General features: G+C 37.2%; 1 protein-coding gene across 1 annotated transcript in view; it reads right to left on the bottom strand.

Annotated features, from left to right (window-relative positions):
• zfhx3b (zinc finger homeobox 3b) overlaps positions 1–10590 on the bottom strand; it is a 271273-nt gene extending 260683 nt beyond the window's left edge. Inside the window, 1 exon segment of the mRNA XM_048186070.1 lies at positions 10335–10590. The gene's annotated coding sequence lies outside the window, so the exon portion shown is untranslated.
• Positions 10591–18262: the final 7672 nt, after the last annotated feature.

Genomic DNA, 18262 nt, shown 5'->3' with positions numbered 1-18262 from the left:
TACAGGAATTGTCTTGTTTGACTTTGTGTAACCCCTACCACATTCCCATCCGGGTCACGGCACCAACGTGACCCCTCCTGTTCGAACCACCCACTCCAAGCAGGACCCGAACCCGGGTCCGCTGGCATGGGAGTCGGGCCCTCTAACAAGGAGGCTAAAAACAGCAGTCTGTAGCGTCAGTCGCCAGGGGAGTGAGGTTTACACGCACAGCTCTTACCGGCCTATGTCCGTTACATTTGGAAAAACTCACATATATTGTTAGGGGAAAACCTAAAAGTTTTTCAATGTATGGAATCCCTTTATAGAAGGGAAGCTGAACCAAATAACCTGTGTAATCTGTGTAACCTGGCTTAGCATGCATCACGTCATGATATAAATCTACCATTGTTTTGACATTTACATATGTATATAGTTGTGGTTGATTTTAGGATTAATCAAATGATTAATCGCGATTAATCGTATACAAAATAAAAGTTTGAGTTTGCATAATATATGTGGGTGTACTGTGTGTAATTATTATGTATATATAAATACACACAAATTAATGTATATATTTAAGAGAAATATGTTATGTACAAAATATTTTTATTTATATATAATATAAATTATATAAAAATATAAATAAATACATATACTTGTAAATATTTCTCAAATATATACATGAATGTGTTTGTATTTATATATACATAATAATTACACACAGTACACCCACATATATTAGGCAAACTTTTATTTTGTATGCGATTAATCGCGATTAATCGTTTGACAGCCCTAGTTGATTTTTTTATGCTTTAATTTTAATGTTTCTAAAATCAATAAAGACAGTGTTTGTTTTGTTTTTTAAATCACCCCATGGTACAGCATGTCACGCAGGTGACAGAGAAATTTGCACCTAAGAGCCAGAACCAGTCCGTTTGCTACAGACAGTGGAGGCCCCATGAAGAACCACGTGATCAGAAACAATTTAATTCCCCAGCATCAGCCATCTCCACCTGATATGCTCCTGCAAGGTCATTAAGCTCGCCCTTGAAGGTCATGTGATTAATGAGCGGCAGAATCTCTGCACAATAACGTGTATGAGCACAGTTCATATTCAATGGACAGCAGGGCCTGAGAGAATGAATAGCCAGAGACAATCAAGGTCCTCCAGAGCATCTTCACACTGCTCAATCACACACACAAACAAAGCATCACATTACCTAATTAGTTTCAATTAGCTTAAATCTGCTTCTCTTCATACAATTAAAGATAATCAAAGTCATATGAGAATGTCTGAGGATTCTGGAATCAAAATCAGTACTGAATCTAGTGTCAATATGTACAAACATAAACACATTTGTCAGTAGATTGCTTGTATTAACCTGCACTATATTTTCAACAAATAAATGGTCCTTTTGGTCACATTGCCTAGAATGTCCTTAATTTGGAAGTCTGATTCATTTTAGTTCATCTTTTCAATCCAACAGTTCTTTGAAAAGAACTTATTCAAAAATTATGCACTTAAATCACTGTTTTGGATTCTAATTTCTTTTTTGTAGCAAAATATTTAGTTAAATGCTGCTCATCGCTGTTTTATAAATTAGCATATTTTCTAGTTTTATTAGCTTTAAATGCTGTCACTCTAATTGAAATTCTTTTTTTTTTGCTCAATAAATACTGTAATAAGTTAATTATACTAAAAATCACCCCCTTAAACTGTTGCTCCTTTTTCCAAAAGTGTAGCTTGACTTCAGTTTAACTACTTTAAATGAGTAATTACTTTTAATTTACGAGTACCTGTATACATTCACATGTCAATGCCCATCAATGATCAGCTGATTGATTCAATCACAGGCTCCAAAATCGGGTAAAAACATACATAGCTCTGCTGCATAAGTACAATATGAATGTTTATTTACTAAATGGAAATAAATATTCTCTCAAGAAATAAATGTTTCTCAGCCTTCACAACATCAACACAAAACCTTTATCTTTAGCATAAGCATTAATATTACTAAAATTGCCAATATTACAATTACAAGTTCTTTCACAGTTTTTGACAGTTCTGGAGGCAAGCATAGAGAAACTTTTAAGATGAGCATAAGAAAAGAAAAAGAAAAAAAGTCACTATGCTAATCTCCTTTAAAAAAAGAAAGTTTTTTTGGTTTAACAATGTCAAAATGTTCCCTCTGGATCCTACTTATACCGTAGGTAGCCACTGGCCTACAAGTACTCCTGGTTGGGAATCACTTTCATAAAGCACCATACAAGAAAATAGGTAAGGCAAAGAAATAATTGGTGAATGGACAAAGATGATGCAATGCATCTTAAAATGGAAACTTCCCGAAAAATCCAAAAGGGACACAGAGCAAATGCTTATTTCACACTTACTTAAGAGCAAGTGAATGGAGAGAGAGAGAAAAAAGAGAAAAAGGGTGTTATAAACTCAGCTCTGAGGTCGAGTGCAATAATGGTTCCGCTCTCAAACCCACTGCATCAGGAAGTGAAGAAATAAAATCACGTCCTTCTCACACACACTCCATGAACATGACCACCATGTCACAATCTCACCTTCAATTTAGTGTGAAAGAAACCACTGATGGTGTCCTTGCAACATATGATTCAGTTGTACAGGAGGGAATTCTAAAGATGCAGAGGTATCAAAAATGTAGCATTGATTAATGCCTGAAAACTGTTTCCAATATGTTTCCTTTTCTCATTAAAGCATAGATGAAAATATTTGAACAATTTTGTAAAATGTATTTGTCTCTCTCTTTCTCTGAAATGCCAGAGCTTCAGAACAACTCTTGACCCACAGCGCTGAGAAACTCCCTCCAGATACAAGAGCTCATGAACATCAAACAGACAGACGATTTTGTAACAGATCAGATCATGTGAAACAAGTGTATTTTTTAATTACAAATACATTTTAATAAACATTTTTTTTAAATCTGTCATATTTAAACGACAACATAAATACAAAACACAGAACGTACACATACACAAACACGTTTTTTCACTATCTTAGTGAGGACATTGTAAAGACTTCCATTGTTTTTATATCAGGTTAATGATGTTTTTTACGGCCTAACTCAACCTCTACCCTAAACCTACACAGAAACATGTGCAAAACACTAGATTTAAATTAAAAACATGTTTTGGCCGATTTTTAAGCCTTTTTAACTAGTGAAGACCAGTAAAATGTCCTCACTAGTTGGGTGTCATATTTCACTATTTAAGTGAGGACATTTGGCCCTTACAAGTATAGCCAAACCTGCACGCACACACGTAATGTTTTTAACATAGGCCTAATGATTTTATACTGTAAAATGTATATTCTATCCCATAACCCTAAACCTATCCATCACAGAAAACCTTCTGCATTTTACATTTAAAAAAAACATCATTTAATATGATTTATAAGCTGTTTTCCTCTTGGAGACCAAAAAATACCCGCAAGGTCAAAGATTTCTGGTTTTGCCTTCCTTTTGGAGACATTTTGTCCCTACAATGTAGGGAATAAATGAAGCACACATGCACACACACGTTGGTTTCCCATGTTTTATGGGGACATTCCATATAGACATAATAATTTTGAAACTGTACAAACTGTATATTCTATTCCCTTACACTAACCCTACCCCTAAACCAACCCATCACAGAAAACTTTCTGCTATTATAGATTTTAAAAAACAATTATTCTGTATGATTTATAAGCTTATTTCTTCATGGGGACCAAAAATGTCCCCACAAGGTCAAAATTTACTGGTATTACTATACTTATGGGGACATTTTGAGGACATCCCCATAATGTAGGGAATATCAGGACAACACACACACATTTATACATACCATAGGATTCACCAAATCTGGCAGCTTTAGTCTGTCACCATCTCAATCACATCAGATACATACTGACCCACAAACAAGCACACACACACACACACACAATTCTGTATATTGTACATAGGTATAATCTGGTATAAGGCTGATGAAATATACTATTAAACAATTTGGTCACTATTAAAATTTTATTATAAATAGCCATTTTAAAACACCAGAAGACACACAACTTAAATGGCAAATTTCACATTTTTCCTTATTCCGTATTTCTAATTGTCATATTTTTATTAGGATTAATACAAATAGGCAAAATTAGACTCTTTAAAAAAAAAATCTTTTGACAAAATGAAATTGATTTATAGAGGAAAAAAAGACAAAAGACGCTTTAAAACGGTGAAATGTTCAACATCTTACGGCTTTCTTGGAGCATGATCATGATGTGTGTAATACGTGCAGGGGCGGAGAGAGCAAAAGAGGAAGTGAGGCCATGCTGAGAGAGGGAAATGGGCTAGAGGACATTTCACGCTCATAGTGGCCAGTGAATTGGAATGACTGCAGCGCGGCATGATTTGAAGGTCAGGAGATAGTGGATTATATTCCAGAGGTACAGAGAAGAGGCGGATGACGGGAAGGGGGATGGAGGAATAAACAGACTCTCCTCCCCTCTCGCGTTCGTCTTTCTTTCTATTTCTTTCTTTCTTTCCCCATTATTTCTTTGTTTTTTCCCCCCTCCCCGATTACAGGACAGGAAGGCAGAATGAAAACACCAAGGCACCAAACCGACAGCCATTAGTCTCACACATCACGTCCCATGCGCGCACACACACACACACGACACGCTGAGAAATCTCATTTTAGTCTTCTCTGACGTACCACCTCCCCATACTGGCCACTAACATCCACCCCCAGCCCAAAAGAGAGAGAGAGAGAGAGAGAGGCAGAAAAAGAAAATGTGTTTTACACAAACAATAACAGCGCTATCAGGCAGAGCGCAGCATTCCGAGAGCGTGATTTAATAAAAACAGAGCGGGATTGAATTATCATATTTTAACTGGATGTGTGTTTCAGTTAGAATGTGTGATTCAGGCCTACAAATGATCCGAACGCTTTTCCGAGGTGCAAGACAGCCCTCTCTCTTCCTCTCGGTGCTTCTCCAAAATGGAAAAGAGGCGGACGAGGGGAAGACAAAGAAGGTAAACTAATAAGCCCCTTGGATATCAGTGACATAGAAAATAAACCGAGATGGCTGGAAAGCCAAAGCTCTCGTTTGATCTGGCTCCACGTACAGTACGAGTGTATCACAGAAGCCCAGACACGAGAGCTTGATGAGGATTATCCACATGATTGCAGTAATCAGATGGAATGAGATGCGAGATGACCATCTGTATTCGCCCCAGACGGCGCGATCGCTCCTCAGACCCTCTGAGGGATTTTACACGTTCGACTAACATGGAACAGAGCGGCACGGCACGGCGGAGAAACAACAACAACAACAAGGAAACACAACAAACGCTGTGACGGGGATGTCAGGAGAAGACGTGCAAATCAAGCAAACTTGTGTAATTAAATTAATTCCAGATGCACTGCAACTTTTTTTTTTTTTTTTTTTTTTTATCTGCCTTGGGCATTCTGCGTCTCTTTCATAATGATGTCCTAACACAAAACAAACAGCAGGCGGAACATGAAAGTGCTCCTTTTTCTTCCACCTATCTAACTCTGGCATTCTGGTTCTTCAGTTCAGGATTTTTAGGATTAAACATTAAAGGTTTTTTTTTGGTCCACTGGTGTAAATGAAATTCAGGAGGCCACTTTTAGCAGACGTCACAATGGGGTTGAGAGGATTCTAGATTGTTGTGCCTGTGCTGATGCATGTAAACATGCACATCAAAAGCAAGCAACCAATCCACGGCTCCCGGATGCTCTGTCAACATGGACTGAGATGTCTTATAGGCAGAGAACAGGTGTCAATCATCTCGTGCAGCCAATAGGCTCGTCTCAAGCGGACGCTGCATGCTGGACTCACACACTTCCTTGTGAGGAGCAAACATACAGTAGAAAAAACAAGAAACAGGATTTGAAATAAAAATTATGCCTGCATTTTAAAATTCTTTAATTTACTATACATTCTTTTTAATACTGTAGATCAGTATCATTAGTATTGCACAGATTTCATTTTGAAATACTGTCTGATCAACTGAAATATTGCAAAATCCTTTAAAAATCCAGCAACTCAGATAAGCCATGCTGCACATCTCCAACCAGAACATCCACGTGTCCTCAGGGCAGCACACGACAGACAACAGAAATCTGACACAGCCTGTAAATACAAGCTCGGATTCAAATCTATTCTTAATTTCTTAAAAAAATAAATTAATTCATTAATAAAAACAACTAATGATATCCTCGCAAAAACACCAAGAAATACAATAAAACATTTTAATTTAATATCTGAATTGTTTATATGCTTTTCTTCTTTTTTTTTTAAAGGAAAATTAAACTGAATTTGTGCTACAAAAGAATCGAACAAGTAGTTCATTAGTATGTTTAGGTTTACATTAAGGATAATTCTAAATGATTATACATCTTCAATCACCATTTACAAAGATATTTATTTATTTTAATATTCATGTCAATGAATTGGTTTATATGAAATTACATTAATGTTTAACATGTTACAATATACAGCAAATTCATATTACAGGTAAATTAATAGAATCAAGAAAGATATTCATGTAGACATAACTGCAAAAATTGATTAAAGTTGGTGTTAATGAATAATTATTACAAAATACAGCAAATAATTTAAATATCCATAATAGTGCTGTCAAATCGATTAATCACAATATATATATATATATTAAAAAAAAAAAAAAAAACAATCCGCCATGATGGTCGCCATCATCATCACCATCACTTTACCACAAGCACCACAACAGAGCGACAGTAACTAATATAAATGATCTGAATGTGATGTTTACACTGAACACATTTTACACTAGCAGGTCAAGCTTCAGTTCACAGTTCAATAGGGTCAGCATCTGAAGCTACAGCACATGCGTAGAGCATCTCCGGCCTTTCCTAGACGATAAGACGGGATAGAGGCCGGCCACGCTGTTCTCGTCCATATGAATGACTGCCTGTGTTAAGCCCCAAAAGCTGTCATTAATCCTGGATTTGAGGTGCAGAGCCGAATTTTGGTCATGTTATCAGAGCAGAGCCAAAAACCTCTATATTCACCAGCACAGCTGCACCAGAGCTAACTGGCTAAATCACCAAGGCAGCTTCCTGGGAAAATTACAATACCACTACCTAATCTAAATGCTACAGTTTGTCACATTTAAATTTAAATTAAAAATAGTATTTTTTAGCTACTGTAACACTACAGTGTAAGTCATGTTTCCTAATACTAAGAAGGATACTTACTCAAATATTTTGTGGTGTAATAATTACACTGTAAAAAAAAAGAATTGTTGGTTTAACTTAAAATTTTGGTTGCCTTCATTGAAATTGAAAATTTGAGTTAATTCAATGAAGGCGATTGGTTTAATCAACAGAAACTCAAAATGTTATGTTTTCTGAACTACATCAATTATTTAAGTTTATTTGACAAATGAAAAAGGTTGTGATAACAAATCATGAAAATATTTTTTTTACAGTGTTCAAAAGCCTAAAATGACATCACATGAAAAAATATAGCATATATTGCATGTATATATTACACAACAAAATTCTGTGTATTATATATATAGTTATAGTGTTGTGATGCAAGTGTAAAAACCCTCGTCTCTTACTTTCTCTCTCTCCACTGACACAAGCAGGCCAAGCTGAGATTCCAGGTACTGATACAGCCACCCACTCGAACGAATGTAGAGACCTGGACCACCAAACATACACACATGCACTTAAATCATGCAGTGATCCACTCTGTCAGCAGACATGGCAAGAAATGGACATAAATGCACACATTTACACATCCTAACGCATACGAAAACACAAATCTGGGCCCTAAAATAGCATTGATAATGACACACGTACACAAAATCTTTGATCAAAATCAAAAGCTGAACAGTACGAACACTATGACTACTGTATTTATATATAGATCCATTTGTGCAGGGCTATATGATCTTAGATCTGAAGTGCCGGTATACGTGTGTATGCAAGTGTGCGTGTTCATTCTGATGAATCTGCCTGTAGAGTTAGAGACCTGAAGTAAGAATTTATCATCTTAATGGACGCACACACACTTGCACACTCTCGACTGGATGAATTCAGAGCTCGCCGGCAGCACATCAAGCTACACACAAAAACACATGCTGTGAAATCCAAATCATGCTCTGCTCTTGCTGGTAAAACTCAGCCACTGTTTCATAGTGTTTATGAGTGAGTGAGTGTGTGTGTGCGTGTGTGTGTGTGTGAATGCACTTGTCCTCTGAGTCTCTCTGTGCAGAGTTTTCAGTCTAGAAGAGAGCGGATGCAGCACAGCACACCATGTGGTTTGGAAGTAGAATTATTTCCTTTTTACATCTCACATATGTAGCATATGTTTGCAATTTTGCAATACAGCTGGTGTTAACATCTAGAATGAATCAGATAAAATAGAAAAACCCAACTTTATAAGGCTTCTGCAAATTCATGCATGATGCTTAAAAGCATATTAGTATAGACTAACCTTTACACATTTTGCACATTCGCTGTAGCGTTTAGCATGAGGTGAATGGGAAGTCGCGCGAGGGTGTATCTCGTCGTGCCGTGTGTTAATATGTGTTTGTGAGCATTCAGTCCTCCAGCCAGACTGGGTGCTGCTTATTTCTCCATCACAGCTCAAATAGGCTCCCGCGCTAGAATAAATCACTGTCGCCACGGAAATGCAGCGACAGCCATGATAGATGGCTGAAATGCGTGTGTTGATGTCTTTAGTGTTGCCGACAATTTGGTAAATCTCGCCTTTTCCTGTTTCTCCGCAGTCATTGCGTGTGTGGTGCGAGGCATCTGAATGTTGACACAAACTAGGAGAAGGGGCCCGTACGGCGATATCAGAATGACACAACATTGCTAAAGTCAATTTGAGCCTCGCCCTGTCTGAAAGTCAGGTGTTTGAATGTAAAAGTTACAATTACTAATGTAAATAATATGAAAAAATTCCAATCAAAAACATTCATAAGGCTGTAGTTGACGGTGAGTGAAATCCATGTTCAAGGGTGAAAGTGTGTTTTCTTTAGGGCTGTTTAACGATTAATCACGATTAATCGCAACTATTATATACATATTACATTATATACAATATAAACATATACATGTGAATATTGCTTAAATATATACATGTATGTGTTTATAAATGCAAAATAAATATGCATAGTACACACACACATTATTTATTTTGGATGCCATTAACCGCGTCCAGAATAAAAGTATAATATACATATTATATTATATACAATATAAATATATACATGTGAATATTTCTTAAATAAATACATGTACATGTATGTGTTTATAAATACAAAATAAATATGCATAGCACACACACATATATTATGCAAACACAAACTGTTATTTTGGATGCGATTAATCGCGATTAATCGCATCCAAAATAAAAGTATAATATGAATATTATATACAATAGAAATGTATGTATATTGTATGTGTGTAAAAATGTATGTGTATAAATATGCATAGAACACACACTTATGATGTAAAAACAAACTGTTATTTTGGATGCGATTAATCGCGATTAATCGTTAAACAGCCCTAGTTTGCTTTTCCAGTAAAAAAGGCCTGGTGCAATTAGCTACTAATGTAAATAATATGATAAATGTAAAAAAGTTCCATTCAAACAGTCAAAAATTGTTTACAAAAACATTCAGTGGAATCCATGTTCAAGGGTGAGAGTGTGTTTCTCATGACTGGGGGTTCACCCACGTGTATTCGGGTCATGAGTGCAGTGACCCCCGTGTGTAATATGTCAGCACTGCGTACATAAGTCCTGCGTACGGCACGGCTGTCCGTCACGCAGACGCATCACTATGACTCAAACGGTGACAAAGCGACTTAATATATTTTCCCGAACACCCCCCTCCCAAATCTTTTTATCTGACCAGTAAGCCAGCCCCCCAGTGCCTAAATATAGACCCCGACACCCCCGTCACACACCAATTGAGACACACGAACATCCCGTTTCTGACTCAATCAGATCTATGATGGTGCAAACGCGAGACATTTTTGGCTTTCGCGCACATAAAACCTGCGACATGGCACCTGTGAACTTGCAGACACTTGTCATGGCAGTTGGCCTGCTCCTGAATCCAAAGCCCCCCAACAAGCCAACGCTCGCACCTGGCAGGATCAAACAAGCGTGCACTCCCCACAAACTCTCTTACAATCAATACTTTCAGCCAACACCACGCAGCAGTCCCAGCTCCACCGCACACACACACACACACACACACACATATATACAGAGAGAGAGAGAGTGGAACAGCACTCCAAAGAGCAGAAAGCAGTGTACTGACCTTTCTGTCTCTCTTTTTTTGCCTCCTTCCTTTCTTTCTTGCCCTCCTTGACGTCCAATCCACACTTGTCTTCTGGCTGCTGGTGCTGGGGCTACAGTAGTAGAGGAACGGTAGTGTGTGAGTGAGAGAGAGTGAGTGATCCTGCTCAACCTGACTAGAGCGGGCGCATTAGTGTGATTTCACACCCAGGCTGCAGCCCTGCCTACTGTCCTGATGGGGTTCCTGAATGTGCTGCTTATTTAGAGAGCCGGCACGCTGTACCTGGGCTTGCAGGCAGGCTGCTTAAAGCAAGAGCCAACATCTAGAGTGCATAATACCCCCACTCTCTCCCTCTCTCCGTCTCTCTCTCTCTCTCTCTCTCTCTCTCTCTCTCTCCCTCCCTCACACACACACACACACACACAAACACTAGTACGCTCTCCTAGTCGCTGGCTGGCTGGAGAGGTAGACGCCGGCTCGGGCGTTCACGCAACCGCACGCGTACGTTTGCCGGAGCTGGTAGCCGGTGCGAGAATACGCACACAGTGATTTCTTTTCTTTCTAAGTGTTTAGAAGACAGTTTCGACAAGGGATTGCTCCCAATCTACTTGGATGATCCAGATGGATGAGTTATAATATGCTTTCCAGTCTCTTGCTTTTTTTGTCTGTCTGATTTTAGTCGTTTTAGCCTATTATCGAGATGCCACATGTTTCTGAAGAGGGAATGCCTCGCTCTCTTTTGGATTCGGTCCCTCGGCCGCTCGTCTCTGTGGGACGTGGCGGAGGGGGGCGGATGGGTGCACTAAATTGTGACTCAGGCTGAATGTGTATTAGTCAAATTTATTATTTATTGCCAAGCCGCGTTCAGTTTTCCCCCCTCCGCACACGCGGATAGATGGAAAAGGGGGACGCGTGGGGGGGGGGAGTAGGGTCAAGGGTGCGAGGATTTTATTGTGGGGGGTTTGAGATATAGCCAGTGGTCATGATTTGGTGAGCGAGGCCTAGAGGGAGGTGAAAAGAATATATAAGATATTAATTTAATTTATTTATTTATTCAGCCAGTCCGCATGCCTTATCAGGCCGGTGTCTCTTAATGACATCACTGGCAGCTTCTCCAAGCTGTCTAAAATCACCCTGCCTCTCATTTTTCTTCAAAATGACTTCAATTCATTGTGTGTGTGCGCGCATGTGTGTGTGCGAGTGTGCTACTGCCTATATCTAAAATTGAGAATAATGCTATCCAATGGGTCCACGCTTTCATGCAAGATAGCCTCAGATCCAAAACGATCAAATAAATCGGGCAAAAAAATTAAATAAATAAACATAAAAAGTCAATAAAATTAGGTCTTCTTTACAAATGATTGAATCAATTTTATTACATAAAATATCAGTTTTGTTATTAAGTTCTTCTACTTATAAACTTATATTCCAAAGCAACTTATATAATGCAATTATGTAAGCACTCAAAACATGCGCAAAACACACATTTGGATTGTTTATGTTTGTGGTTTATAATAAATGTTGTTTATAATGAATGCTACTATAATCTTTGTTTTATACTTGTATTTTTAATTTCTTTTCTGAATACTGATCAATTTAAAAGATTAGTTGTGCAATGAGGGGAACTAAAATACATGTTTTTAATGTTTATAATGATTGTAAATGTTTTGTTTAATTTACTGGTATTTTGATTTGTACACAGATGTGACTTTTTTTTTTTTTTTTTTTTTTTTTTTTCTCTCAACAAGGCACTTTTGACACTTTTTTCCAGAAAATACAGTACATATTTTCAAACTATTCCTATTTAAAAATGCCTGATTCAACTCATCAGCTCATTGGTAGTGACTTGAATGGGTCAGATGAAGCAAACAAAAATGTTCAATATATCATATATAAGCATTTACATCAAGTTTGGGCAGCTGTTTACTAATTACAAATACTGCAAGACCACTCATAATGGTTTAAAAAAAGGAAATTGTGTGTGTACAATACAGACAGAGAGTATTGAGCCTTCATACTAGGGCATTACAGTTTAAACCAGCGGTTCTCAAACTGGTTTATTTTTAGCACTCCAATTTTACAGCAGACATCAAGTTGTGACCGAACATAGTACCAAAACGTATCATAGAAAAGTGAACAAATATGTCAAATCACATACAACCAGTGTTTGGGAAAGTTACATTTAAAAGTAATGCATTACAAAAGTGCGTAACTCCCTAAAAAGATAACTATTTGCGTTAGTTACTCTTTATGGAAAGTAATGTGTTATGTTACTCCCTAAAAAAGTAACTAATTGTGTTACATTACTTTAGCGTTACTTTTCCTCATCTGGGTTGGGCTTTATATATATATATATATATATATATATATATATATATATATATATATATATATATATATATATATATATATATGTTCTTATTAGTATGGCTGAATTGGATAATCTAAGGTCAGCAGCAAATACATTGGTTAACAAAGTGAGATTAAATACAAAAAAAAAAAAAAAAAAAACGATTTAAAATTATTGCAGGTTTGAGTAATATTCTCAGTTTGCATTTCACAGTTTATATTCATTTTAAGCAATACTGAATCTCTTTTTGGGCAAGCGAGATAAGTAAATGCATGCTCACGTTTAGTCTAGAAATCCGATTTCTCTCAACATGGGGACAGGAGAGGTGTCAGTCAATAAATTGGAAAACAAAGTAACTTGCACTACTTTGAAAAAGTAACTCAGATATTGTGTTGTAAATTTAAAAGCAATGCATTACTAGTTACTTGAAAAAAGTAATCTGATTACTACCTCGTGTTACTTGTAATGTGTTACCCATAACATGCATACAATGTATTAATGTTGTTTTTCAAGGATAAGGATGCATTAGATAATGTTTTATCTTGATTAACTAACCAGTCAAGAACCACTGGTTTTAGATACTCTAGGCAACAGGCCTCTGCAGGCCAAAAACAGCAGTCCTAGAACACCCAAACCACACACTGAACCAATGATTTATATTTCATAACCACAAACCCCTTACTTCAAAACCCAGATATCCAACGACCAGCACACCTCACATAACAAGGCATTTCGAAGTCAAAACACAGTTTTAAATATAGAAAGCTGCTTCAAATCTTGCCTTTCACAAACCATCTGAATGGCTCATTCTGGTGAAGTTCAGAAAGCCATTGTGTGCAGGTAAGATGAGGGTGCGGAGGAAATAGTCGCAGCCATTTCAGCACAACCATTATGGCTTAGAGCAGAACAGGTACCATTACAACTCAATCATTCTAATACACTCATAATCATCCAAATTTTTATACATCAGTTTTAAAAGCCATGCTTAAAAAAAGAACTCATTTCCCTTACAGAGGTCATTTAAGTGAAAGAAAGAAAGAAAGAAAGAAAGAAAGAAAGAAAGAAAGAAAGAAAGAAAGAAAGAAAGAAAGAAAGAAAGAAAGAAAGAAAGAAAGAAAGAAAGAAAGAAAGAAAGAAAGAAAGAAAGAAAGAAAGAAAGAAAAATACTTTTTCCTAGATTGACAAGGTACAGGAAAGAGAGAAAAAGATAGAACGGAGGGAGGAGGATATTCGTGAATCCCTCAGTACTCCTGTCATCTTCAGTATTTTACAAGCCCACAGAGATATCCATTGGCTAAAATTAACACGAAGGACAATTAATATTAATAAGGGTGCCTGTGTTGGCAGAGACTTTTAAATGGGTTAAGTACAACTGCCCAAGCTGACAGGGTGGGGGAGACCTGTTAACGCTCATTCTCAATTAGCTTTCTCTGAGGAGAACTCGTCTGGCACACCATAAATGACTAACCAACCAACCCTCCGTACACACAATTACCTGCTCCAAACCTCAACCGGTCCAACATCACACTCACACGGACCCGCCAAAACACTTAACATGACACAACTCCAGTCAGGACCCTCTCTGCCTCGACGTCTCCACCTGTCTCGGCTCGTTCTGTCTCCGCTTCTGTTCTTTCCTGCTGTTTTTGAACTTTCAATTCTCCTGAACAGCATTATGATTATATATTATTTATATTTCTGAATTATTACTCATTTTCTCCCTAAAAATGGAGTGCTTTAATTCACATTTGAAGTACTCATCAAGGCAGTGTGGCGAAATGAATGTGGACGGATACATTATATTTGCAAAAATGCAAAGAGCACATAAAATATATATGGAAATAATAAAATATTAAGTATTAATTTCAAAAAGATAATTTGCTCAGACCAAAATTGCCTTTTCATTAATCCCACCTTAGTTTTTTTTCACCCTCTTTTTTTAACTAAAGTCCTGAAACTTTCACAGAGTTATTAAAGATATTCTCTTTTCTATTAAAAAATATTCTATTGTCTTTTACCAAACTGAAGAATCTGAATGTGGGGGTGTCTACATGTCTGTGCTTGATTTAGGTGTTACGACCCTAAATCGATTATTACAAATATCTCAAACAACATTTTATTGATCATGCCATTTAGATTACTGTGTATAAAGCGATGTTTCATGTGCTTCATGAAAACTCAGTTGCCCGTGACCATCTGCATCCTTTGCCCACACTCAGTAGTGGCGTCCATTCATAATATTACAGCCATACTGTTGTGTGTATGTAGGTCGCAATACAGAATGACACAATAGGCCAGCCAATAAGAACACTCATACGCTGACTGTGAGTGAATGACTCATGTTCCTTACTATGACCCCATTAGGACAGTAAGGTTGTGGGTCACAGAGTGAAGTATTTTCTGACATGGATACAGGGGGAGAAAGACAGACGAGACAGAGACTGCTAGGACTCTAGCAGAAATGACATTAAATAGAGAGCAAATAGTAAAGACTTTAATAAAAAAAAAAAAAGTTACTATTGTTAACTAAACGGAAAATTATTAAAAATCGCTATCGACAATTGAAAAAAACAAACAAACAAACAAACAAAAAAAAAACTAAAATTAGAATATGCGATGAAAAACAAATGAAATTAGAAATGGTGCATTGGCAACTGACTGGATCCAAATAAGATTAAATATTAAAATTTCTAAAACTAAAAGGGACATAAAAATAAATTAAAGCTAAATAGAAATATTAAAAAACCTAATAACAATTACAAAAGCACATAAAATACTAAAACTTAAGCTAAAATTAAAACAAAAGCTGAAAATATAAAAATAACATTGCAATCGTATGCCAGTGATTTCCTATGGAAGCTTGTTTCCTCCACTGAATAAAAATAAAAAAGGTAATTGCGACTTTTTATCTCAAAATTCTGACTTTTTTTTTTCCCCTCGCAATCTTACTTTTTTTTTTTTTGCTCGGATATCGCAAATTCTGACTTTATAACTCGCAATTGCAAGTTATAAAGTCAGAATCGTGAGATATAAATTCGCAATTCTGAGAAAAAAGTCAGTCTTTTTTCTCAGAACTGGACTTTATGACTCGTAATGGCGAGTTTATATCTCACAATTCTGAGAAAAGTCTTTTTCTGAGAAAAAATTACAATTATCTTTTAAATTGTTTTATTCTGTGGCAGAAACAAGCTTCCATAATTTCCACAGACCAAATTATCTGTGCTATTTTATATATATATATATATATATATATATATATATATGTAATTTTATAGCTCTACTCTGTATCAGATGTCTCTGTATGTCTCTTTATCAGAAGTTTACCCTAGGAGAAATAAAAATGAATAATAAAACTGATAATCTACACATAACTAAGAAGTCCATGCTTTACGAACTATGGAACCAGTTAATAAAGCAAACAAACAGAATGAACGAATGAATAAAACAAACAGTTCGAAAGAACCGATTCGCTGAATCAAGCCATCGCTCTGTCATGGAGACCCCAATGGCTTTCTGAAGAGCTTTCCATTGTCTGGCGTGATGAACTTGAGGTTCAAGCTTTCAAGCCAAGGGGTGTGTCTGTCTAATCCTGACCCCCTGCAGCCCCTCATCCCCCGCCCCACACACACGCTCCAGCTGACGCCTGCCCCGATGACCAGCGCTTCGCCGCAGCACTGAATAAAACACCCCGTAATGAGACAGGCCACAAAATGGCTCCTCCACCAGCAGATATAGCTGGTGCTGGATGAGCGAGACAGGAAAGAGAGAGAGACAGAGGGGGGCAGAATGGAGAGCAAAAGACTGAAAAACAGCAAAAAGGTCACATCGCTGCTTTCAATACTTCCTCTTTTCAATCATTTCCTCTCTTCCATCCGTTTTTTTTTTTTTTCTGTGCATTTCACTTTCACACCTTCTATTTTCCTCTGCAGTCATTTTCCTCTTCCCTTTCTCCACTCCGCACGAAAATACTTATTGAGGAGACAAAGGAAGGAAATGTAGGGAAGAGACAGGTGGCTGTGTCTGAGGGATGAGAGAATCACAGGAGTGAAATCCAGTCTTCCCTCTTCATTGAGCATAATAATAAAAGGTTGCAGGGTGAAAAAAATGGCTTTCTTCTACATTTGAGATGGTAACACACGGAAGAAAGAACAATCTCTGTTGCATCTCTATGTTTTTATTTGCCCCTCCTTCTTCAGGAAGACCTCAAACTCCCTAAGAGAAGCAGTGTCCACTCATTCCCATCCATCCAGTCTCATTTTTGTCATTTTCTTGTTTATATTGTTTCAGGCCTTGCTATGCACAGAATGCTCCAAATGCATCTCAACCACTTTATTTTTATAAATAGCTTAAAGAATATATATGTTCCCTGACTGGATCTCCAGAGACTGTAAATCTGTAAATCATTCAATCTGGAAGATGAACGGTGTGTTTCGGACTTCATTGGCTCTGGTTTGGGATGAATGCGCGGTGCGAGACCTCCAGCGTCCCCACCGGGGAGGACATAGTGGACGGTCTTTGCTTGGTCACAGCCACGCAAATGAAGCAAAGTGCACTGACCTCTGCTCTCTCTTACATGCACATTCATACTGCAGCTTCACTCTCAGAAAAAAAAAAAGGTACAAAAGCTGTCACTGGGGCAGTACCCTTTCAAGAGGTACATCTTTGTACCTAAAGAGTGCATGTTAGTACCTCAAAATAGGGAGATTTTTCAATTAATTTGAAAATTAATTTTTTTTGCCATGGTTTTATTATTGTTAAATTGAGAAATTGCGGTTTTGAATAAAAATATTAGCAAACGTTACAATTAGACATGTTACAATTCTGCAATGATAACAGTTAAAGGTGCCCTAGAACGTTCTTTCACAAGATGTAACATAAGTCTAAGGTGTCCCCTGAATGTGTCTGTGAAGTTTCAGCTCAAAATACCCCATAGATTTTTTTTTTTATATAAATTTCTTTAACTGCCTATTTTGGGGCATCATTAACTATGCACCGATTCAGCGTGCGGACCCTTTAAATCTCGTGCTCCCTGCCCCCCGAGCTCTCGACTATAATACAGTGCATAAACAAAGTTCACACAGCTAATATAACCCTCAAATGGATCTTTACAAAATGTTTGTCATGCATACTGCATGCATGCATTGGATCATGTGAGTATAGTATTTATTTGGATGTTTACATTTGATTCTGAATGGGTTTGATAGTGCTCCGTGGCTAACGGCTAATGCTAAACTGTTGGAGAGTTTTATAAAGAATGAAGTTGTGTTTATGCATTATACAGACTGCAAGTGTTTAAAACTAAAAATAGCGACGGCTCTTGTCTCCGTGAATACAATAAGAAACAATGGTAACTTTAACCACATTTAACAGTACATTAGCAACATGCTAACAAAACATTTAGAAAGACAATTTACAAATATCACTAAAAATATCATGTAATCATGGATCATGTCAGTTATTATTGCTCCATCTGCCATTTTTCGCTGTTGTCTTTGCTTGCTTACCTAGTCTGATGATTCGGCTGTGCAGCTTCAGACATTAATACTGGCGGCCCTTGTGTAATGCCTTGAACATGAGCTGGCATATGCAAATATTGGGG

The sequence above is a fragment of the Megalobrama amblycephala genome, linkage group LG3 (genome assembly GCF_018812025.1).
Source record: "Megalobrama amblycephala isolate DHTTF-2021 linkage group LG3, ASM1881202v1, whole genome shotgun sequence".
In the NCBI taxonomy this organism is placed as follows: Eukaryota; Metazoa; Chordata; class Actinopteri; order Cypriniformes; family Xenocyprididae; genus Megalobrama; species Megalobrama amblycephala.
This window is presented reverse-complemented; position numbering and strand designations above follow the sequence as displayed.